Source organism: Danio rerio, chromosome 23 (assembly GCF_049306965.1).
Source record: "Danio rerio strain Tuebingen ecotype United States chromosome 23, GRCz12tu, whole genome shotgun sequence".
NCBI lineage: Eukaryota > Metazoa > Chordata > Actinopteri > Cypriniformes > Danionidae > Danio > Danio rerio.
The window spans coordinates 2,988,099-3,008,413 of NC_133198.1; the positions used below are offsets into that span (position 1 = coordinate 2,988,099).

Consider the following 20,315-nt stretch of genomic DNA (forward strand, 5'->3'; position numbering starts at 1 on the left):
AACCCTTTTTTGGTATTTTGCCATCTTGATTTATAAAGTGTTAAGACTATAATAGTAATAATACTACTACTAATAATAATAATAATAAACTGTATGGATTTTTTACCGCTTAGCTTACAATAATTTAGTAAAACTAATTAATCAATTTTCAGTGAAGGAAAGCAAAGTAAAACATCTTTAACTTGGTCAAATATCTCTGTTTGTTGCCCTTTTGATTTGTAAAGAGTTAAAACTATGATAATAATAATAATAACAAAAATAATAATAAACTGTATTGGTTTTGTTAGGGGGTATACATTTGCAAAAATCCCACCTGGAAGCTGAAGAACACTAAAAAAGAAAATGATTAATTAATAATTACTAAATTATTTTAAGGTAAGTGGTTGCAAACTATTTATATGGGCTGAATTTAAACAAACAAGCTAAGATGAACATTACTACAATTTATGTTTGGTTTAATTCAGTCCATATAAATTGTTCGCAACCACTTATCTTAAAAAAATCAAATCAAACTTGGTCAAATCACCCTGTTTAACTGGTTTATTGCCATCTTTATTTGTAAAGTGTTAAAACTATAATAATAATAATAGTAATAATAATAATAAACTATTAGTTTTGTTAGAGGGTATACATTTGCAATAATCTCACCTGGAAGCTTGGAGGACCACTACAAAAACAATTGTTCAATAAATTTGCTTTATTATTTTAAGGTAAGTGATTGCAAACAGTTTATGTGGGCTGAATTCAAACATACACATGAAGTTAAACATAATTGAATATGTTTGTTTAAATTCAGCTCATATTCAGTTGTTTGCAACTACTCAGCTTATAATAATTTTAGTAAATCCACTTAGTTATTTTTTTTCAGTAAAGGAAAGCAAAGTAAAACTTCTTTAACTTGATCAAATAACCCTGTTTTACTGGTTTGTTGCCATCTTTATTTGTAAAGTGTTCTTTTCGGCTTAGTCCCTTTAATAATCTGGGGTCACCACAGCGGAATGAACTGCCAACTTATCCAGCATATGTTTTTACGCAGCGGATGCCCTTCCAGCTGGGAATCACACTCACTCACACACATATACGGACAATTTTAGCTTACCCAATTCATTTATAGCGCATGTGTTTGGACTGTGGGGGAAACCGGAGCACTCGGAGGAAACCCACACAAACACAGGGGAAAACCCAGAACTCCACACAGAAATGCCAACTGACCCAGCCGAGGCTCGAACCAGCAACCTTCTTGCTGTGAGGCGACAGTGCTACCCACTGTGCCACCGTGTCGCCCCTTGTAAAGTGTTAAAAACTATAATAATAATAGTAATAATAATAATGAACTGTATTGTTATTAAAAACGATCAAGTTTACTGAATTGATTTGTGTTTGGGCGTCATGAAGGAATTGTGTTGAAACCAGCATTACTTTACAATGTATTTCAGAAGAGGCATCATAGAGTTAATAAATAAAAAGTAAATAATCAGCATAACAGGTAAAGCATTTACATAGAACTTGGCTTTTTCTTCTAGTTGCCCAGTTTCATGTAAGTTTGTGTTTATACATTGAAAAAAATGCTGGGTTTCCCAGTGATGGGTTGCGGCTTAAAGGGCATCCGCTGCGTTAAACATGTGCTGGATAAGTTGGTGGTTCATTCCGCTGTGGCGAGCCCAGATTAATAAAGGGACTAAGCTGAAAAGAAAATGAATGAATGAATGAATGAAAAAATAAAATTCTGGGTTTTACACAATTCAATAATGTTGTACAAACACAAATCGATTAAGTTAGCTTTATTGTGTTTACAAATTTAAGTTGATTGAATATAAAATAATTAATTCCCCCAAAAATCTCAAGACTAGTGTTGATTCAGCTCATTATAAATAAGTAGTTTAAACAAGAAGCAGACATTTTTTTGAGTGTAAAGAAATATTAGTGAATCACAAACAGCATAACAGATAACAGATTTACATACAAATATCCCCGGGTCAGTGTCAACCATGGAGGACCGGAAGATAATGAACATCATTGTCTTCTTCCCACACTGAAAAAAATGATTTCTGCAAAACTGTTGCAAACTATTTATGTGTTGAATCTGAACAGACAAATATAATTTAGTATTGTTTAACATAATTTGTTTGTTTAAATGAAACCCAAATAAATTATTTACAAAAACGTACCTTAAAAAAATGGAATAAATCCAAGGAATCATCTTTGAATTTTAATTTTTTTGTGTAATCACAATAACAAATGTATTGTTAACTTAATTCTGTAATACTGTAAAAAGAGTTTTTCAATTGAATAATACATTTGAATGTTTATTGTTTGGTACTTGTAGAAGAATAAAGATTAATGTTTGTACAAAATTTTAAATGTCTGATTTTGAAGGATTTAACAAACTTACCAAAATAACTAAATTATGTTAGTATTACTTAAAAGCACAAGTTTACTGAACAATGGTAACTTAAAATACTGCGTGTATTACTAGAATAAATAAGCAGGTTAAAAAACAGGTTTAATGAACTTGAAACTACAAGTTGAGAACAGATAAAATTGAGTTGATGTTACTTGAAAGTGTTTGAGAACATGCAACCACTAATAGGACAAACTATAATAAAATGAGTTTGAAAAACTCAAGCTGATCTAAGTGACCTAATTTTTTTTAAAATAAAACATATACAGTATTTTTTACACACTCAAATTACTACTTTTCCAAACTACTTATTTAAAATGAGTTGAAACAACACAACTAGGTTTTACAGATTGTTTAACTGTTTCAGGTTCAATCCACTTTAATGTGTAAAAACAATGAAGCTAGCTTAATCGGTTTGTGTCGGGACAACATGAAGGAATTACCAAATATAAATGAGAAATGTCTGATAATTTTTACAATCACACTTTATTTTACAGCGTCCTCGTTACTGTGTAACTTTTCATTTAGATGCTGAGTGACATTCATTAATTCCTTGCATGTACTTACTATATGGTTAAGCTTCAAATCAGAGTTTGAGTTACTTAGTTAGCATGTAATTATCATAGGTAATTGTCATTATTATAGTAAGTACACAGAACGTGCACACTGACACCTTAAAATAAAGTGTTAGGGGTTTACTTTCTTTAAAATATAATACAAATATGAGGTATCACTTTAGTTTGAGTAACAATTCACACCGTTTACTATTCGCTTACTACCTGCCTATTATTACGATACAAACTGTTTATTAGCACTTATAAAGTATGATCTTATTTCACATCCCTAATCCTACACCTAACCCAACTACGCCCTTATTAAACAAAAGTGTGACTGAAAAATGTGTGAATCTGTGTATTTAATATAAAGGCTGTATTGTTGCATATCATTTCTAAAACTTCATAAACTCTATAGAGACTTTTAAAATTCTTTGAAAAATATAAAAATCATTAGGTTTGCATTGATAGAGCTGCTTGAAGTGTGAGTTGCCAGTCTGTCACTGTCAAACGCTTATACGGGAGCCGGAGGTGATAATTTATTAGCAGTGTCTGTGAACAAGAGCTGTCACACTTAAATCCCTTGGTAAGTGCTGTCAGAGTCAGGTCTCTTCACACAGTTTTCCACAGAAAAACACTTAGACTTCATCAACCGATGCTGGGAATTTTAATACTCTGTTGCGCTTCCTTATAAATGTTTACTAAAGAGTAAGAAGATAACTTTTGTTCTGTCATGGGCTTATATTTTGCCCCCTAGAATTGATATCCTGGGAGGCATTTGTTTTGTAATTACCTTATTAGCCGTCTTTGTGCACTTGAAGTTACATTTGAAGCCACAGAAGAAGCTTTACAGTTCATAAAATAATTTTTTTGTGGGCGTGTGAAAAACATTTTAATAATCTGAATGTTTTTTTCCCCTCAAATAAATAAAATATGCAGTGTAAAGTTATTTATATGTTAAAGTTTCTTAAAAGTTTCCCGTGGAAACATCTATGCTGATATAAAAACATTTCTGTGGTGTCTAATGCTGTGTTCACACCAGACGCGGAACGCGCAGATAAATTGCGCTATTCAAGCGTAAATAGCCGCGTGAACATTTGAGCTTACTCGCTTCATTCGCGCGTCAAACCCCGCTTCATTTGCGTGTCAAATTCACTTCAGAACAAACACGGATTCGCGCGATGGGCAGGGCTTCTGTCTGCCCGAAGACTCTAGCTTCATAGCTAAATGGCTAACATGGATTTTATGAAGAAAATAACAGTGTTTATGTGCTTTACAGGGGCGGACTGGCCATCTGGCAATTCTGGCAAATGCCAGAAGGGCCAGACCATTTTTTAAATGTGGGCCAGTCAGCTATTTTTTATTTATTTTTTCATATGTATTGTTTTTTAAATGTAGGCAGTTTTTATCTTGTGCGAGATGTGAATATTATGATGATGATGGTGGTAATAGTAAGAATTATAGTAAATGTTAAGAATTGGCCCATTTAGCAACAACCGGCTGGTTTTGAGATGGGCCGACCCAATCTGAGGTTACGCAGACATAATACAAATTTTGCAAGAATGTCAAACAAACAGTGAGTGCAACACAAGCTAATTGTCAGAGATGGACCATAAAAAGGGAAAGGCGTTCAAGTCAGACATTGCCATTTACATAAAATTAACTGAACTAGTCTCGAAAGGGGGCAGTGCAGTGGCGCAGTAGGTAGTGCTGTCACCTCACAGCAAGAAAGTCGCTGGTTTGAGCCTCATCTGGGTCAGTTGGTGTTTCTGTGTGGAGTTTGCATGTTCGCGTGGATTTCCTTCTGGTTTCCTTCACAAGTCCAAACACATGCTATAGGTGAATTGGGTAGGCCAACTGGGAATTAGGTATAACCCAGTAATGGGTTGCAGCTTTGAGGGCATCCACTGTATAAAACATATGCAGGATACGTTAGCGATTTCCAGATTAATAAATGGACTAAGGCGAAAAGAAAATGAATGACATAATTGCATATATAAATGGGTTGTTTTTGTTTCAGTCACATACATTAAATGTTTAAATATCTCTTAAATAGGAACTGCTTATATAATTTTACCATGTGTACACAAATTTAAGTAGTGAATGTGCGTGTCCTTGGATGGGGCTGTGTTGGCGTGGTAATGTGGGCTGGTGTGGCTACAATGCCAGGGCGGATTTTTAGTCCCAGTCCGCCCCTGGTGCTTTATGAAGGATGAAAAACAGCGTCAACACGTTTATGGTCGTGTCTGAGTACACTACATTCTTTCAGAGGTGCATCCAGCTCTGTGAACTCATAAACTCCCCCAAAAACTGAACCTGGATGACGGAGGCTTTCAGCGGTGCTTCTGACTGAGCCAAGCCGCGTTTGATGAACTGTTGTCGGTGAAGGCTGGAGGATTTCCCTCGGAACACCGACAACAGGTTCTACATCACAATCACGCCCCCACAAGTGCAAGCTCCTGATTGGTTAACGCGGCGCGAATGTACGGTGAAGTTCAGATTTTCGAAATCGAGAGATTCGCACGAAACGCTCGTTAAGCGCGTCAAACGCACAAAACGCTCAATTCGCACCGCGCCATTCGCGCAATCTGCGTCATTCGCGCCGCGCCATTCGCGCGTATCGCGCCGCAGGATGTCTATTCGCGTGTTTGCATTGACCTAACATGTAAATCACTCGCGCTTGACGCGTCTGATGTGAACGCAGCATAAGTGGTGGATCCTGTAGATAAAAAAACCCAACTTTTGCTTCTTGTTCAAATACTTATTTAAAGTGAGCTAAATCAGCACAGGGCGACGCAGTGGCGCAGTAGGTAGTGCTGTCACCTCACAGCAAGAAGGTTGCTGGTTCAAGCCTCGGCTGGGTCAGACTTAACTCGTACGAAGTTGTACGAATTAGCCACTAAACTGACAAAACAAAACAAAAATACTTACGTTTTCTAGTGAGATCAGGCTGGAGGCTCGAACCAGCAACCTTCTTGCTGTGAGGCGCTTAATGCTAACCATTAAGCCACTGTGCCATCTACACTTTGTATAACTTAAACAAAAACATTAGTAAAACCTGAGTGACTTATTAAAACAAGTTAAAGCAACCTAAAAATATTTGTTGTCTTGATTTTCTTGTCATACGTTTTTTACAGAGTAGGACATCAGAGTGTGTAGATGTAATGTAATGGAAAAACCGAACTACTCCTACAAGTGGCTGCGTTTCTTCCTCTGAACGGCTGTTTCGTAGACTCAGATCTTCACTTTTGTGCCATGAGTTCATAGAGATGACACTGTCGGAGTGTAAATGATTTACTGTACGAGGCGAATGTTGGCGTCACGCAGTCTTAGCTCAATCATAGCAGGATAAATGTGCTCTGGTTTCCTCAGTCAAGGCTGTTCTCCGTCTACCCTTGACACGGCCTGTTTTCCTCTCGTCTGCCTGTCTGTCAGACACAAGATTCAATTCCCTGCCCTCAGATAAATGTTTCACTTGTAGAAAACAAACAAACTCTTTTAAACAATGCTTCAACATAAAAGCGGCAGCGCTTACTTTACTGCATAGTGTACGAAACATCAACAACTTCAGTGTGGGATGCAAAGTTCAGTCAGACTTGGATGCACTCAAACAAAAAAGAAGTATGTTGTAAATACTACTCAAAGTACGGGTGTTAAAAGTAGAAGTATAGCTCTTCGAGAAGTAATCAACAGTAGTGAGCATTACTAGAGTAAAAATGTAGCTTAGGTCAGTGGCATTTTCTTTTAAGGATGTTCCTAAGTCTAAGGTAAATGATTTGCCATTTAAAATGTGAGAATAATTTCATGTGAGAACATTGATATAAAGTTGAAACCAGAAGTTTACATACACTCTAAAAAAATGGAACTTTTAGATTATTATTATTATTATTTTAGATTATTTTTAGATTATTTTTAACTTTTTCATTTTTAAAAACTGTCTGATGTAGATCATACTAATGTTTACTAATTTAGGTTCGTTAGGATTACCTAAATGATTTACATTTGCTAAATGCCAGAATAATGAGAGAATTTTTTTGAGAATTTTTAATTAATTTCTAGACAGTCAAAAGTTTACACACATTTCCTTGGTATTTTTTTAGCTTTGCTTTTAAACTGTATAACTTTGGTCAAATGTTTTGGGTATCCTTCCACAAGCTTCTCACAATCAGTAGGAATTTTGGCCCATTCCTCCTGACAGAATTGGTGTTGCTGAGTCAGATTTGATGGCTGTCTTGCTCGCACAAGCCTTTTCAACTCTGTCCACAAATTTTCTACAGGATTGAGCTCAGGGCTTTGTGATGGCCACTCCAAAACATTCACTCTGTTGTCCTTAAAGCACATTTTAACTAATTTGGCAGTATGCTTAGGGTCATGGTCTGTTTGGAAGACCCATTTGTGGTCAAGTTTAATTTCCTGGCTGATGTCTTGAGATGTGGCTTCAGTGTTTCTCCATAATGTTCTTTCTTCATGATGCCATCTATGCTGTGAAGTGGACCAGTCCATCCTGCAGCAAAACAGCTCCACAACACGATACTGCCGCCCCCATACTTCACAGTTGGGATGGTGTTACTAGGCTTGTAAGCTTTCCTCTTTGTCCTCCAAATGTAACACTGGTCATTATGGCCAAACAGTTCAATCTTAGTTCCATCAGAGCACAGGACATGTCTCCAGAAATTAGTCTTTTTCCCAGTGTAATTTAGCTAATTGTAATCTGGCTTTGTTGATTTTCCCATGTTGCCACACAAGTAAACAGTGTGTTTGAGGTTTTCCTTAATTTCTATTGTACAGTTGTGCCTCCAATTAACTCAAATGTTGTCAATTAGCCAATCAGAAACCTCCAAAAGCTTGACATCATCACCTGAGCTTTTTCAGAGGCAGAATAATCTTATTTTATGTAAACTTGACTTTCTAGAAAAGTTATAAGTTTCTCAAAAAATATCCCTCATTATTCTGCTATTAAGCAGAACAGAAACTAATGCGATAATTCTAACTTACCTAAAAGAAAAAAAGTTTAGTGCCATTGACATCTGACTTTTTTTCAAAATGGTTATGTGCCATATATATTTATATATATATATATATATATATATATATATATATATATATATATATATATATATATATATATATATATATATATGTATATATATTATATATATGTATATATATTTTTATACTGTGTATGTAACCTTCTGGTTTCAACGGTATATAGTGACTTGGGATCCTTTGATTGGAGGATAGTGATCAGCTAATGTGGGCCAGCTGGGTCAGTCATGAGCATGTGTTCCTCTCAAAATTAGTTAAATATTAACTTCATTAAAATGTCCAAGAAAATGTCCAAAATATTTAATCTCAATGTCACTGATGAGAAAATGAATGATGTCGACTGTATGATGACTGAAATAACCTTAAACAATCACTAAATGGAACGAATGAAGAATGGAAGGAAGGGCTGAATGAAGGAAGGACCAAACAAGCAATGGAAAGGACCAAATGAATGAAGGAAAGATTGATGGAAAGACTAAACAAACTAAGTAACGAAGGAATGACTAACTAAAATAACTAATAACGAATAACTAAATAACGAATAACTAAATGAATAAAGAACCACATGAAGGAAGGAACTATAGAATGATGGAAGGAATGAATGAGTGAAGGGAGGAACGAAGAAACAAATGAATGAGTTAAGGACAGAACAAACAAACAATGGAAGGAACGAACGAATATATGAAAATCACTAAATGCACTACAGAATGTTACGTTTACACATCCCTGCACAAACTTCATGTAAATGCATCAGCTTTTCACAGTGTGATACTCACTACTCACTAGTCTTGAGTACTTTGAAAAGGGTTATTTTTTTTACTTACAACAGATACTTCCACTCTACTTGCACTACATTTTTGGGGTAAGTAATGGTACTTTTACTTGAGTAGGATTTTTCCAGCCTGATCTCATGAGGAAACGTAAGTATTTTACGTTTCGTCAGTTTAGTGGCTAATTCGTAGGAATTTGTATGAGTTCAGTCGTACAAAATTGTACGATTTTAAAAAGGAGGCGTGGCACCTAACTCCACCCCTAAACCCAATTGTCATTGGGTGATGAGCAAATCATAATAAATTGTACGAATTAGATCGTACGAGTTCATAAGAATTAGCCACTAAATCAAAAAGTTACGAATTGTCGTGAGATTGCGTTGGATCTTTCAGGACTCTTTCCACCACTGATTACAGTAATCAGAGTATTTGTAATTGGTTACCTCACAGCACTGCTGGCACCTGAACTCTGTCTTACCTGAACGGGTGTTTGCTGAAAGCATATTTTCCACAGAACGGCTTCATTTGTGAACGTCTCGGTTCTTTTCGTGATTCAATTAATCTAGATAATTGAGCGGTGTTGGAGAGCGGCTATTCATCTGAACGCTCGGCTGACGCAGGACCTCCTGGAAAAATCACAAGACGTGACGTAAAGCAAAACAAAAAAAAGAGAGCGCTTTCTAAAAAAGACCTACTACTGAATGCCTGTCAAAGAAGAAAGATGCTTCACGCAGCCAGAAATAGGTTAGTTATGGCATGTACCAGCGCAGCTATCTGGGCCGTGCAAACCAGGCAAAATCTGATCGCTTGGCTGTAACAAATGGAGGATCGCTTTTGATGAACTTGTCCAAAAATAGATTTGCTTATTCACATGAGTCACTCCGCAAGTCTTCCCGAGAGACCTCCGAGCGTCATTTTTAGCTTGCTCTTGTTTGTGTGGAAACACACATCTAGATAAACTGCTAAAGATTAGATGTTAACTAGTGAACAGCTGCTATTTAAAGTTGAAGACATATGACGATATTCAATAATTCAATACATTGTGAAAACAAATGTGCAATATTGATATCATTCATTCATTTTCTTTTCGGCTTAGTCCCTTTATAATCAGGGGTTGCCACAGCGGAATGAACCGCCAACTTCTCCAGCATATGTTTTACGCAGCGGATGCCCTTCCAGCTGCAACTTATCTCTTAGAAACATCCATACACACTCATTCACACACATACATACGGACAATTTAGCCTACCCAATTCACCTGTACCGCATGTGTTTGGTCTGTGAGGGAAACCGGAGCACCCGGGGGAATCCCACGCGAACGCAGGGAGAACATGCAAACTCCACACAGAAACTTCAACTGACCCAGCCAAGGCTCGAACAAGCGACCTTTTTGCTTTGAGGCGACAGCACTGCCTACTGCGCCACCGTGTCGCCCAATATTGATATCATGGGCATTAAAGTTAATAATAATTATTGAAACTTTTTTCTTGAATAATGTTTTTATGAATATTTTGATTGTATTTGCAGTGGTTTTCATAGCAGCGCCTAATTGGAGTATTATTTGGTTATTAGCATGAACATTTTCACGCTAATCTGATAAAACGTTGATGAAACTTCTCTGACTATTTAAAGCAATATTTTTGATTAACAATGTGCAATAAGGCACCATTAATACATTTCACTAAAGTCACAATGAAAACTGCACTGTAACAAATGATTAGCTGACTGTATTTAAAATAAGTGAGTAAACCTGTTGCTTTTAAAATGATGAGTTGCCTTTACTTAAAAAAAGTGAGTTAACACATTGCCTTCAAGTTTATATACTCCAAAAACTGACCTTTGCTGTTTGCGCAAACTACTTATCTAAAATGAGCTAAATCAACACAATTCTTAAGTTTATTTTGGGAATAATTTGCTTTATGTTAAGTTAAAGCTAACACATTAACTTAATTCCTTCATGTAGCTCCAACACAAACTGATTTTGTGGAACCCAGCATTTTTTATAGTATAAGTAAACGAACTGTGCGCATAGTTAAAAAAATGATGTCAACTTAACAGTTCCAAGTTAAAATGGGTTTACTCACTTATTTAAGAGAAGTCAACTTGACGCTTTTAAGGCTACTGGTTTACTCACTTTTTAAAATTAAGTAATCACTAATACAACTCTTTTATTTAGTCTTCCAAATTTCACACCCATCCCCTGCCACCTTCCCGTTTTGTTGTTTCTCCTGGTAAAATCCCGTAATTTATATCGTATCGGGGCATTTTTTGTGCGCAAGGCAAAAGATTTGACACATCTAAAATGAGATTAGGGACGTCACAGCTGTTGACAAGAAACTTTTATATGCGTCTTGCCCTGTCAAAGATCTTTCCACGTATGGACCAAATTATTACTCACTGCCAGCAGCGATTCTGACACTGATTCATAAAGCATAAAAATGCAAGTAATACATTGTAAAAGCCTATATTTGTTTCTCCTTCACACCAGTGTAAATACTGATATTGTTATTGAATTTCAAATTGGGCCAATTAAAAGGCCAAAGGCTTATGTTTTTCAGTACTGATGACTATGACTATTATTAAAAATGACAATTATTTGTGCATAAACATATCTAGATATAGTAATAAACAACATTTTTGTCATTTTTACTGCAAACAATGTGAAGGGCGTCATTACAATAAAAGGGAGGAAAGGGGGTCTCAAACAAAAAACGATTGGGAACCACTGGTCTCCAGAACAAACCACTGTTATACAATGACTTGCCTAATTACCCTAACTTTACCCTAATTAACCTAGTTAAGCCTTTAAATGTCACTTTAAGCTGAATACTAGTATCCTGAAAAATATCTAACCAAATATCATGTGCTGTCATCATGACAAAGATAAAATAATTCAGTTATTAGAGATGAGTTATTAAAACTATTATGTTTAGAAATGTGCTGAAAAACCTTCTCTCCGTTAAAAAGAAATTGGGGGGAAAATAAACAATAAAAGGCGGGCAAATAATTCTGACTGCAATTGTATATAATAGCCTACATAATGGTAAAAGCTTTAGCAGTCAATCGCAACAAGACAATCTGACCTGTCGTACGCCCAGCTGAAGTCTAATCTTTTGCTGACAGGAATCTCTACAGCCACCCAGAAATCTGCAGAGGGTCTGACTTACCCCACCGCCGAAATGTTAGCGTCCCGCTGCTGTTGTTGCTCGCTGTTGTCACGTCCTGAACGCGGAGGCTGGGCTGGGGAAGAAAAATTAGGGCCTACACCTGCGGCGGCGTAATTAATGCCATTGTCACCTTCCAAAAATAAATCAGAAGCTCAACAAGACTTTCCTGTTTAGGGTCAAAATCTCCTCCCACTGTATTAAAATTAATCACCTTCCCCTGCTGTTGCCGTGGAGTGAAGGAGAAAAAAAGAAAGAAAGAGGGCCCGGCTCCTTCTCCGTTCAGTAGTAAAAATAAACAACAAACACGACACAAGAACGTGGATTAATTAGCCGTTCGCGCGCCGCCAGTGAAAGAGAAATGAAATTCAGAAACAGATCTGCATTGATGAATTGGTAAACCTTTCGGATTCATTCGTCATGCGGCCTGTGGAAAGGTTAGGGGTTGCCTTGGGACGCAGATTGGAAAGGAGGATTCTTGTTGTTGTTTTTACGGTAGGTCTGTTAAAGTGCCAACCCTTATTTACAAATCAGATTTTTGCTTCAATCAGTTTTACAGAATAAAGGGATAGTTCACCTTAAAATGAAAATGATGTTTTAAATTCTTTATTCTTCCGAACCAGTTTGACTTTCTTTCTTTCTTTCTTTCTTTCTTTCTCTCTTTCTTTCTTTCTTTCTTTCTTTCTTTCTTTCTTTCTTTCTTTCTTTCTTTCTTTCTCTCTTTCTTTCTTTCTTTCTTTCTTTCTTTCTTTCTTTCTTTCTCTCTTTCTTTCTTTCTTTCTTTTAGTAATTACACTGAAAAAATATTCATTGAATTAACTAAATTATTTTAAGGTCAGTGGTTGCAAACAGTTTATATGGGCTGAATTTAAACAAATAAATTAAGCTGAACATTACTACATTTTGTTTGTTTAAATTCAGGCCATATACATTGTTTGCAACCACTTATCTTAAAATCAGGGTTTCTGCGGGGTCTTAAAATGTCTTAAGTTTTAAAATCAAAACTGTTGGTCTTAAAAAGTCTTCAATTCACTGAGATATTGTGTTGTAGGTTTTAAATTATTTAAACAGGTCTCATTTTGCCTATGTCAACGTAAGGCTACCTACTTGGACCAACACCCATCCAATCACTAACATTCCTTCTCAATAAACGTTTTAACAAAAGTTTATTAATTAACTCTTACTTCTATTTATAATCATATGGTTTATTTATCTGCCTTACAATAGCATTTGTTTTTAATGTCTTTTCGATGTTTTAACTGGGCCATTAGAAAAAAATCCTTAGCGTTTAGCCTTGTGTAAGTCTGAAATTTCATTGGAAATGGTTTTAAAAAAGGTTTTTAAAAGTCTTTAATTTGACTTGATGAAATCTGTAGAAACCATGAAAAAAAGGAATAAATCCAAAACATCTTTTTTTTTATTCAGTGTTTTGGTTTGGTGAATCATCCAATCCAATTTCATTTGAAATGGAAAAATGCTGGGTTCACCACAATTTATTCATAATGTCCCAACACAGATCGATTAAGTTAACCTAACAAATTTAAATAACTGAACATAAAAAACAAGCTTTCCCCCAAAAGCCTCCAGAATTGAGTTGTTTAAACTCATTTTTAATAAGTAGTATGAACAAATAGCAAAAATAGTTTTTACTGCTCAAGAAAAAGTGTAACAATTTCTGTTATATAATATTTTTCTGTTTTTATATATATAGATATTATAGATATATAGTTGAGGTCAAAATTATCCCCCCCTGAATTTTTGCATTTTTTTCAAATATTTCCAAAATGATGTTTAACAGAGCAAGAACATTTTCACAGTATGTCTGATAATATTGTTCTTCTGGAGAAAGTCTTATTTGCTTTATTTTGGCTAAAATAAAAGCAGTTTAAAAAAAATTTAAGAACCATTTCAAGTCAAAATTAATAGCCCCCTTAAGCTAGATATTTTTAATAGTTTTATTAATATTATAATCTAATCAAAAAGATTAACAAACTGCTTGAATTACATAAGGCAATGTGATCTAACTTTCAGTCCAGCTTTGTCCTAAACTGTCTCTTTTTTCTGCTCAGTGATTATTATATATAAGAAATTATATTTGCTGCTTGTTCAAACTGTTTATTAAAAAAGAAGCTAAAGTAATACAATCCTTGATTTTTTTTTGGGGGGGGGGGGGGGCAACTTAATAGTTTTATGTTTAATGGACTTAAACTTATAAAAACTAATAAATTCACTTAATTTCTTCATGTTGTTCCAACGCAAACCGATTGTGTGGAACCCAATATTTTTTTGTGTGTTCACACTCAACTTTTTGCTGCTTGTTCAAACTATTTAATTAAAATGAGTTGAAACAACACAATTATTAGTTTTTTTGGGGAACAACTTAATTGTTTTATGGTCATTCAACTGCATTCATTTATTTTATTTTCAGCGTAGTCCCTTTATTAATCTGGGGTTGCCACAGTGGAATGAACCGCCAACTTATCCATCATAGCAGATGTCCTTCCAGCTGCAACCCATCACTGGTGGTCATTCAACTTAATTTTTAAAAACGATTAGGATAACTTAATAGGTTTGTGTTGGGACAATATGATGGAATATGTGAAAACCTGCCATTTTGTTTTTTATAGTTAATTATTTTAGTCAGAGAATTTCACGTTTGGCTTAGAGTGGGAACCCTGCTGTAACCACTTGACTTACGAGTGAGACAATTGTCATTTTTTGGTGAACTATCCCTTTAACAAGTCGCGTTTTAGTAAAGCTCATAGACGTTGCATCCCTCGTCGTGCTCCGATGGCCTGTAATTGATTATCGCACGTTATTTTTCTCCTCTAATGTTCTGGCCAGCGAATATTCGGTGATGGCCACCGCTGGGCTGCTTGCTCGATTAGTCCGTTTCTCTGTTTCAGGCCAAACAATTAGAAAGTCATTTATTTTCACATTTCAAAGTGATGAGCCCCAAACACGCCTTTATAGATCTTCCTCTCCTCAATTGTGTCCATTTGCATAATGGGATAGAATGGCTCTGAAATGTGGCCCTGTGGGACTCGCTGAAGATTGAGACACCAGATACCAGCCGCCGCCTCATATTTATGTCTGTTTTGGGGGAAATTAATGGTGCATTTTCACATTGTATAATGTTATTTAATGGTGCAATTCATCTAATAAAAAGGGAACATTTTTGAAACATTTATGTTTTTTTGCTTGTTACATGCGAGGAGGCCCAGCGGGCCTGTGCAAATATTTCCCTCTGCCTGGCTGCAGTTTCTGCGCTGCAGGCTGTTTTTATGCATCATGATGGATGATTTTGCTTTTCTCTATTCTTTACCCAATAAGTTGCAGCCCAAATTGGTGTTTTGAGAGGGAAATATCTGAACAAAGCATTAGCATTCATGGACACTGAAAATGCTTTGCATAAAGCAATGAAAAGCGCTGGTAGTTTGGGGAAGCTGCTATTTTAAAATTGTTTTTTATTATGCAGTTTTGCCTGATAAATATGTAAGATGTGAAATATTAATTTATCACTAATTGAAGCGCAATAAAGTTACTATAATTAAATACTTGATCATTTTTTGCCATTTAATTAATGTGTCGTTTGCACAGTGAGTAGCGCTGTTGCCTTCGGTTCGAGCCTTAGCTGGGTCAGTTGGCGTTTCTGTGTGCAGGGCTGGCGCGTCCATAGAGGCGACCTAGGCGGCCACCTAGGGCGGCATCCCAGACTCTACCCTAACTTCCCGCGCCCTCAGTTATACCCCCCCCCCCTCCCTAACTTTAGGGTTGAGGGTGGCGTGACCGTCCTTTGCCTAGAACGTCAGTTAAGCTTTCCCCCGGCCCTGTCTGTGTGGAGTTTGCATGTTCTCCCTGTGTTATTGTGGGTTTCCTCCGGGTGCTCCGGTTTCCCCCACAGTCCAAACACATGCACTATAGGGGAATTGGATAAGCTAAATTGGCTGTGGGAGTGTGTGTTTGTAGGGGTTAGTTCGATTAGACGATTCTAAGGGCCCACGCATTTAGGGGGCCCCCAAAGATATTATAAGAGGAACCCCCACACTGTGTGTCTGCTGTATGTGTGCGTGAACTTTGTAACGATATTGTATGATATTGTAACTTCACTTTAGTCTGCATCTCCCCCAAACCCCCTCCCCCTGCTTCACTTTCATCTGCGACACCCCCCAAACCCCCCTCCCCCTGCTTCACTTTCGTCTGCGACACCCCCCAAACCCCCCTCCCCCTGCTTCACTTTCGTCTGCGACTCCCCCCAAACCCCCCTCCCCCTGCTTCACTTTCGTCTGCGACACCCCCCAAACCCCCCTCCCCCTGCTTCACTTTCGTCTGCGACTCCCCCCAAACCCCCCTCCCCCTGCTTCACTTTCGTCTGCGACACCCCCCAAACCCCCCTCCCCCTGCTTCACTTTCGTCTGCGACACCCCCCAAACCCCCCTCCCCCTGCTTCACTTTCGTCTGCGACACCCCCCAAACCCTCCTCTCCCTGCTTCACTTTCGTCCGTGACACCCCACAACCCCCCTCCTCTTAACTTTCGTCCGTGACTCCAACCAATCCCCCTAATCACTTATGTCCGCCACACCATAGACCTGCACTACCTGCACTACTAACCTCCCCCTCCCCTCCACCCATGCACTTCACCTCCAACACAATTCGGTCCCACTTTATATTAAGTGGCCTTAACTAATATGTACTTACACAGGAACTAATAGTTTGTTACAATGTACTTTCTGTGTAAATACATGTATTTACTGTGTACTTAAGCTTGATTAAATACATGTATGTAATTACATCTGTAATTAACTTTTGTAATTACATTTGTAAATACACTGTTGACCATCCCTTACACCTTAACCCACCTTTAAACCTACCCATGCCACCAAACCTGTCCATAACCCAACCTCTATCCCAACTCAAAAGCACCACAAGTTTTCACAAATGCATTATAAACACAGTAAGTACATTGTATTTATTTTTTGATGTAAGTACATTGTAGTTAAGTGCACTTAATATAAAGTGGGACCCACAATTCTAACATTTTTAGAATTGTGTCAATGTCCCAGTATTTATAGACCTAACTGTATGTAGGGCTACATATCAATAATGAGCCTTTGTTACTTCTTTCTGTAGTAACGATATTAATGTTCTTATTATTCTTGACATCATTGTATGCAAATTCTGCAACCTCGGTAGTCGTTTAGGGAACAAAAAAAAAAAACATGATAACCTATTTTATGGGTTGTTAGTTACTTGTATAGTTACTGCAAAAAGTAACATGTCATGCTGGATTCGCACCAGATGCGAGTAGCCTAAGTAGATTACATACAAAGTCAATGCAAATGCATGAATAGAAGTGAAGTGTCTTGTCACTAGACATTGAGAATGATGTGGAACGAACTGTTACTACAAATCAAGAGCGAGTTGAGCTTCATCAGTTCAACAGTTACGATATTCGTATACCAACTTTGAATCGGTCACAGGCAGTGTTAAAAAAACACACGTGAGAAAGAGATCATTTAATGACTCGGGCATATCTAACAGCTCATAGTAACGTGTTGGCTACACCTTCGCAAATATTTTTGAGCATATTTGTGAGTTGGATCATTTCTATTGGTTCCTGGTTCATTGAATTATTTTATTGCATACCTCCCTGCCAATCAGAATGTAGAATTTCAACAGACCATGGAATAAAATTAAATTAATTAATATTCTATATATAATATAGTTTGATGAAAAATGTATGTTTATAACCTTAAAGTTTTAGATGTCTTAAAATAAAAGATTTCTATCTTACATATTTTACATTTTATTCCGCAGGTGTTGCTCTTTCAAAGATCAAGACTTCATGTGGGTTTAAACTCTGTGTGTGTGCTACTTAAGTTGCAAAGAAAGGCACAAGCAGTTGACGTACTGATAGTTGAGCTGTAAAATCAATAAGGATAGCAGCTCAGATCCTTCGGTGTTTGAAGAATTTGATGAAAAATACTTGAGATGTTTCTTAAGATTCATGTGAGATTACTCGAGTCTTCTTTTTTTCCGGGAGAAGCCAGAGCCTTCAAAACCATTAACGATCAGTTTTATACAGGAGAAACAGCTGAGATATTAAAGGGCTTATGGGCCCTGTTTCTTTTATTCTGTCACATGAAACACTGATGTATTAAATTTCCTGCAGTGCTCACACTCTGAACTAAATGTCTCAGAAAAAGCTTCATTTTTTTATGTATTACCCATCAAAGACACACCCCATCTGTCCCTTTTCTGTACAAGCTCACTTGTCATTTGCTGATTTCTTAAACCTTTTCATTCTAGATTGAGTGCAACCCTCTTTAAAAATCTCTTTACTCCTGTGCCCTATTAGAATTGTCCTCATTGCCTAAACCTCCAGCTATACCTTGGCATCCCAGCACTATATACAACATGCATACACTTTATACTATTCAAACCAGACAAATCAAACTATGATCAATATTGAAAGACCACAATGGGGCTAATTTCAGCAGAATTTTACCCTTCACCTAAACCTCCTGAATTACCTTGGCATCCCAGCACTATATCCAACATGCATGCACAATTTACCATTGAAACCAGACAAATCAAACTATGATCTGTATTAAAAGACTATGATACGGCTAAATTCATTAAAATTTTATCCATCACCTAAACCTCCACCAGTAACTTGGCATCCCAGCGTAATATAAAACATTCATATGCAGTTTATTAATCAAAATAGATAAATAAAACTGTGTTAATTATTGAAAGTGCATGTTATGGCTAGTTTTTCCCAAATTTGACCAATATCCTGAACCTCCAGCAATACCTTGTCATCCCAACACTATATACAACATGCACACTTAATTTGCTATTTAAACCAAATAAATCAAACTATGTTCAATATTGAAAATCAATAATAGGGCTAATTTTATCCAAGTTTTACCCATCATCTGGACCTCCAGCAGTACTTTGGCATCCCAAAACTATATACAACATGCATGCACTATATGATATTCAAATTATTCATTCAATCATTTTCCTTCGACTTAGTCTCTATTTCAGAGGTCACCACAGCAGAATGAACCGCCAACTATTCCAGCATAGGTTTTACACAGCGAATATCCTTAATACTGCAACCCAGTAATTGGAAACACCCATACATACTCATACAGTATGGCCAATTTAGTATACAACAGGCATTCACTATATACTATTCAAATCAAATAAATCAAACCATGTTCAGTATTGAAAATCCATAATAGGTCTAATTTTATCACATACAACATGCTTATGCTATATACCAGGGATAACCAAACTTGTTCCTGGAGGTCTGGTGTCCTGCAGATTTTAGCTCCAACCCTAATCAAACACACCTGAACAAGCTAATCAAGGTCTTAAGCTGCGATCACACTTGACTTTTCTCCCCATAGACTTCCATTCATACGCATGCTAATGCATCAGACCGAAAACGCAGGGTCATGCGTTAAGTTTCGGTATACCAGGTATACTTGAAACACCCAGGCAGGTGTGTTGAGGCGAGTTGGAGCTAAACCCTGCAGGGCACTGGACCTCCAGGAACGAGATTGGTGACCCCTGCTATATACACCATTTAAACCAGACAAATCAAACTATGTTCAGTATTGAAAATACATAATAGGGCTAATTTTATCCAAATTGTACCCATCACCTGAACCTCCAGCAGTACTTTGGCATCCCAGCACTATATACAACATGCATACATACACTATATACTATTCAAACCAAATAAATCAAACTATGTTCAGTATTGAAAATGCATAATAGAGCAAATTTTATCCAAATTTTACCTACTACCTGAACCTCTCATAGTACCTTGGCATCTTCTTCTTCTTTGGCCTTGGTCTTGATGGTTGCAGGGTCGGCTCTTTGGAACAAATTCTCCATTTAGACTTGTCCATATAATAACACATTCCAGTTGGCCTGTCGTCTGGGCCTGTCACCCTCATACACTCATACACTACGGACAATTTAGCCTACCCAATACACCTGCAGCATGTCTTTGGAGCACCCGGAGGGAACCCATGCGAACGCAGGGAGAACATGCAAACTCCTCACAGAAATGCCAACTGAGCAGAGGTTTGAACCAGTGACCCAGCGACCTTCTTGCTGTGAGGCGACAGCACTACCTACTGCGCCACTGCTTCGTCCCTTTAGTACCTTGGCATCCCAGCACCATATACAACATGCATCGACAGTATTGAAAAGCCAATATAGGGCTAATTTCATTAGAATATTACCCAATTACCTAAACCTCCAGCAGTACCCTGGCATCCCAAAACTATATACAACATGCATGCAGTATATACTATTCAAAACAGACTAATAAAACTGTTCAGTATCGAAAAGCCA

General features: G+C 37.0%; 1 protein-coding gene and 1 long non-coding RNA gene across 5 annotated transcripts in view; one reads left to right on the forward strand and one right to left on the reverse strand.

The window, feature by feature from the left end:
* The window catches only part of LOC141380616 (uncharacterized), a 41,702-nt gene extending 29,253 nt beyond the window's left edge, over window positions 1–12,449 (reverse strand). The window contains exons 1-2 of one of the 4 annotated variants that reach the window (XR_012398935.1): window positions 11,939–11,990; window positions 9,250–9,397 (exon numbers count right to left, since the gene is read on the reverse strand). This is a non-coding gene — a long non-coding RNA (uncharacterized lncRNA). Of the gene's footprint in view, window positions 1–9,249; window positions 9,398–11,938 lie in introns of all 4 variants that reach the window. The other 3 variants (XR_012398936.1, XR_012398937.1, XR_012398938.1) reach the window with 3 other exon arrangements.
* dhx35 (DEAH-box helicase 35) overlaps window positions 1–20,315 on the forward strand; it is a 386,570-nt gene that overhangs the window by 69,776 nt on the left and 296,479 nt on the right. The gene's annotated exons all lie outside the window — the stretch shown is intronic.